This window comes from Thunnus thynnus, chromosome 6 (genome assembly GCF_963924715.1).
Source record: "Thunnus thynnus chromosome 6, fThuThy2.1, whole genome shotgun sequence".
In the NCBI taxonomy this organism is placed as follows: Eukaryota; Metazoa; Chordata; class Actinopteri; order Scombriformes; family Scombridae; genus Thunnus; species Thunnus thynnus.
The window spans coordinates 14,735,165-14,740,856 of NC_089522.1; the positions used below are offsets into that span (position 1 = coordinate 14,735,165).

The following is a 5,692-nucleotide window of genomic DNA, read 5'->3' on the forward strand; positions in this document are numbered from 1 at the left end:
TTTATTGTGGAAATACACTTCTGTCAAAGTGATATCACAGCTAGAAAGAGCTTGAGCAGATGGCGGGAGTCAGTACGCCTTCAGGGGAGCAGTGTGCCATAGGATGAAGGAGGTGGGAAGCAGTTCTCTTGTGGCCAGTGGTTGATGAGTTTAAAGTGGGTTGTGTGGTTTTTTAATCACAAAAAAATGAGATGACTTTAACTCATAGGTGGTCCTCAGGGGTAAACCCACGACCCCACAGCAGCTAAACCAACGTATGGCCCACATTCAGAGCCACCAGGTGCTGCAGGAATCTGGTGCTTCTCATAACTAAGAGGGTTTCTCTACAATGCAATGTCGACCAAAACATGGGTGGCAAAATACAGTACTGCTCTACAGACCTTAAATGTTTTCAGAGGCATGCATCACAATGCCTTGTCCCAGAAACAAAACATAAACTGTGCTTCAGTGCATTAAAGAAATATTAGTGGTGAGAGTCCCTCCACTGTCGCCTCAGTTCTTCTACACGCTGTGCAGCCAAACATTGTTCAAATCCACAGAACTTGATTTTAAATTCAAGTGGAAGTCCAAATATTTACAATTATATCAAATATATTAGACTGAATTTTGGGGAAATTTGCATAAAATGATGCACAAGACACTTATTATTATATATTTCCATTTGATGGAATGATGCAGCTATAAAAACATGGAGTCTTGAAGGTTTCACTTGGTGCAAACATCATACAGTATCATCATCACCTTCAATGAACAGCTGGAACAAGCCAGTACAGAATATATTGTATCTGATACAGTCTGACAGTGTAAAATAAGATTATATTTTTCCAACCTTAATGCCACTTATGGGGAAATACACTCAGACATGAGAAAAGATCTGTTTTTCACATAGAGCGAAGCTTTGGTACCTCAGGCTACACTTAAAAAATAATTTATCATACTGGATACTTGCATTTGAAACACACCATCATGGTGCATCCGAGGCTAACAGTGAAGCTCTGTCTGTAATTCATGAGCGGTACATTGCTGATGAGCTATGCTGCTGAGATGTCTGGGACTGTACCACTCATCTGTCAATAGTCCCCTGTATTTTCTTAAATTAAAATAATATACTGAGCACAAGCAAAAGACTAGTCAAAGTTTGTTTTAGTAGGATTTAAGAGGGGGGATCCAAAAAAAACTAGAAAAGCTGAGCGTCTGATGCATAAAAGGAGGGGCAGGCCTGTTCCCTGCATGAAGAGAGCTTCAGAGGCTGCGAGCTGAAGGAACGGAGAGCAAATCTCATCTATTAGTCATGAGGTTTAGGGTGGACTAGAGTGTATCTGCAGAGCTTTGTGTAGGGCTGTGGGTGATTGTGCAGTGCTGCATTACACTGCCTGCATGCCTCTCCCTCCTCTTCTCTGGATTCCTGCTGGCTTCGCTTAATAATGTTGAGTCACAAGGTGGGAGGGAGAGTCACCTCCCTCGCTCCTGGAGCTGCCGCGCTTATGATCCCGGCTCCCTTTTTTTGCTTTGAAGATGAAAGGTGGAGCTGATCACACTCATTTGAGCTGTGAAGTTATATCCTTCCTCTCAAATTTATGGGGCGGAGTGATTTCGGTGCCGGGTCAGGAGAGTCTCAAATAAGGCTTCCCCTCCAGTTATATTGATTTTAAACTCCGTCAAGATGAGGTCATTATGAGTCAAAAGCTGTCACTCTCCCATTTTATTCATTCAGTTATATATCTGTAAATACGAGGGCCCGTCTTGTGAAAAATCTCCAAAGCTTCTTGTCCTGTTTTCAATTTCATGACATGGCATTTCATGGCATTTTTAGATGATCAAATTTGGAGATACATGGTTTTCACCAGACAGCAACTCTGCAACGTCAGTAATTAAATTCTGGTGGCAGAATAATGAAAGTTCATATATTTATTCATTGGCCTAAAAATCAACCTATAAAATATCCACAAATGTAGAACATAACCTCCTGCAAGCTCCTCAAATAATACCAACGAGGACACGACCTCCATACAATATTTATACGGAATTTAACTGACAGGAAAAGATGTAGAGATGACAAAAACCAAAACTAACCATCAAATAAACAAACAAAAAGTTTCTTCAACATTAAACACATGTAAAACAAATCCCCACAAATGATCATGATAAAAATTACTATTTTGACTGCAGTTTTAGCTTTATCCAGACAAAGTTGCTATATATTCTTTAATTTGACTGTGGAAATATAATAATATAAACCTGAGCTTTTCTCTGCATAACCAGTGGACCCAAGCACAGAATACTGACTCAGAGGAAGATGATGTTTAACAGATTTATTGTAATGCACATCAAAAGAGGAGGGGATGACTGGGGATGGCTGGAGGAACGGAGATGGAGAGGCCGTGCGGTTGATGGAGGGTTGTGAGGGAGAATGAATAAGCAGGCAAACGAGCAGACAGGCAGACAGGCTGGCAGGGATCCTGAAGCACAGGAGACAAACAGGCGCTAATCAGTCGAAAACACGAGGAAGCTAACTTGGTGAATATTAAAAAAAAAAAATAGCAAAGTGAGGCAGAGTACAGCTATCACACTAGCAGAAGCAACAGTCTGGTGATGAGTGGGAGAGACGCCGGGGTACATATCCTGGAGAGGTGATGAGCTGATTGCAGGCAGGTGTGTAGGATCCAGGTAACACACACACACACACACACACAAACACACACAAAGAGAGAGAGAGAGAGAGAGAGAGAAACCAGGGACATGGAACACAGGAAAACATAAGTAATGCACTTCAAAAGGGGATGAGATGACTGGACGTGACAATAAGAGGATAATATCCTCCCGGTCATGTTTATATGTTAAACACCCTGAAGCCCCACAGAATCAAACATACATAGTTTTCCAGTAGTTTTTTCAGAAAAAGACCTGAATAAATGAGTGGATAAATATTACGTGATTTTATAAATATGGATGATGCACAAAGACAGAGTTTAAATTAACCACTTACTTGGAGGAAGATGGATGCTATATGACACTGAAATAAAAACTAACCAACTGACAAACATGAGGAATGCAGATTCTTCCCCGCAGGGCACAACAGGTCACTGGATGGTTTGATGAGTGTGAGAAAGATCTCAAACTAATCAAACACCTGTGGGAGAGTCCTCTACAGTCCTCTAAACATCAAATGAGTGCACATCATTAGAAGAGATCAAGAGACTTGGAGCATCTACAGTATGCCAAGGAGCAGCTTATTGTGGACCAGCACCTCACTAAGACCTGTAGAGGACCTGGCTTTAGTTTCTTCTTGTCAGATAGTATGTGAGAATGGTTCTAGATGTCTTAACTGGAGGTTTACATCTACTTTCTGTGCATCGGTGGCTTGAATTACAGCCCTCGGCCTCTCTGTGTATGATCTCCTTTTTGTATGCTTGGGTTTCTTTTAAACAGCATTATAAGGCATGTGAATTGGAGACAGTAAAGCGGGTAAAAACAATAAATAAGGCATATTACTTGATGCCAGGATCATTTACAGTAAACAATTAAAAGTGAAATTCACAACATGACCAAAGGCTCTCTGGCAAAACTTTGCAAACTGTGTCACAAAGTCAATAGAAATCTCTCAAACCACTCAGGATAATCACTTCTCTGCTGTTCATCCGTATGTGCCGTCCTGTTTACGCCCAAATATGGCTTAATACGCTGCTTATGTGTCACCCTCCTCAAAGCTCCAAAGCTGTGTCGGAAGTAGCACATTTTGCCAAAGTTATGACTTTCTGATAAATACTGAACAAGTACATCATGCAGCAAGAGTTGTTTGAGAAGTTTCTGTTGACATTTTTGATACTTTTTTTTTGCCAAGAAAAGATCCAGAATCCATTGTTACAGCTCACCACGGGCACTTTTCTCTGTAAAAGAGTTTTATATCCACGATTCAAGTCTAAAGGGAGTGAGGGTTTAATACTCAAAAGGTAGAATTAAAATGTCATTCGAACAAGAGTTCACACTAGTAAAAGTGATCATCCATCCTGCCGTTTCACCCTCTTGCTCTTGAACAGCTGTTCTCAATGTGCGGACACTGAGGACGGTATACAGCAGATACAGTATGCTGTCCACTGTCCAGGCACACACACACAAACACAAACACACACACACACACTGTTTGCACGGTTGCATAACGTGATGTGATAGTGCTGGTGGCAGTTATATCAGCTGGCTGGTGCACAGACGGGCTGCTGTGTGCCAAGCTCTGGCTCTGATCTGTCTGACATCAGATAAACACAACGTCAAGGCTCAAGTGTGCAGTGAGAGAGGAAGCTTATGTTGTTGGAAGGAAGGTTGTGCTGCTCTCACATGCTGCACTTCAGCCTGCAGCAGACACTAATGAAGGCTGAACACCATTGTTTCTCCATGTGTCTGAGAGCTTGTACTCAAATAGTAATAATAATGAATGTCACCAAACTCTGCAAACAAAACCTGCTTCGTCATACCAATATCTATGGATAGAGTCAGGGGGTTTGAATACCAAAACAAGTGTTCAGCTTGTTCTGGGGGAGAAAACAGACGTTTTAATGTCAGCAAATGACAGCTACCGTCTTAAAGTGGTGCATGAACACTGAAAAATTGGCCAACAGCTGGTGTGTTATTCCCAGAGCCGGCTCCCTCTAAATCGCAGGATTCTGATCTGTGCATCTGTGAACGATAGCATGGGAGAAGCGAGCAGATGTTCATCATTAGCAGTGGAAAAACATGGTGCCTCGTTCCCAACTCGATGACCAGAGAGCACCGAATTCAAACATCTGTCTCAATTAACACCTGAGAGGAAAATGTATGAGGCTGTGACTGTTAACTGTTCGGTAACAAGGTAAACGGTGACAAGTACATAAAGTAGTTAAGATGTCACAGACGACAAAAGGTGTCACTGCTGTTACTGTCGATCTTTGTGGCAACTGTTAAGTGTCAGAAAGCTTGAGGTCTAGCATGAAAACAAAAGATGAACAAGTAACTTAACACCCCTTGGAAATCTGTTTTTTGACCTCCAGAGGTTTAACTCGCCTCACTGTAGTGATGTAAAGGTGTACTCCAGGACGCTGTGACATCACTGCTGGGCGTGGTTAAAGGTGCAACTTTGCAGCAGTGATGCTACTGTAGGTGTGAGACACGCTCAAAACCTTAAACCAGAGGAACAAACTCAAAATGTTGACAAAACAATCTTCCCATCAAAGTCCACTTACTGGCTTGTTCTGGAGCTTTTGACACTGTCTTCATCACCAGGTGAAGTTGCTCCATTATTCAAAGTTTATGATGGTTTGGGGACGGTTTAGGAGAAATGATGTGCAGTTTAAAACATGATGTAATGCAGCTTCCCCCAACATATGCTTATGTGTAACATTTAAGTTAACTATTCGCATATATGAATATAATCATTAAAGGTCAAGAGTGAACTGTTGAGCTCAACATATATGGAGATCTGTGTCTTAAAGTTTAGATCGCATCGCAAACTTATCTTTATATACAAACCACATTTTTTACTTATCAGACTGAACAAAAGAATAGTTTTCTTCTGAACATGCAGGTGATAAGAGGAACCACGATTGTACCCTTATTATGACTTTTCTCCCAGCATGCGGCCTTATCTGAAGACAAGCCGTCATTCTCTGAGCCTGCACGTCTGAAGGAGTTCAACTTTATTATAGAAAGAAAAAATAAACAC

The 5,692-nt window shown here is 41.5% G+C and overlaps 1 long non-coding RNA gene across 1 annotated transcript; it reads right to left on the reverse strand.

Moving 5' to 3' along the window:
* Positions 1 to 2,291: 2,291 nt before the first annotated feature.
* LOC137185344 (uncharacterized) lies at positions 2,292 to 3,252 on the reverse strand. Its single transcript, XR_010928835.1, has 3 exons — positions 2,987 to 3,252; positions 2,560 to 2,638; positions 2,292 to 2,459 (listed from the first exon to the last, which is right to left on the reverse strand). It is a non-coding gene; the product is annotated as an uncharacterized lncRNA (long non-coding RNA).
* Between the last annotated feature and the right edge of the window lie 2,440 nt (positions 3,253 to 5,692).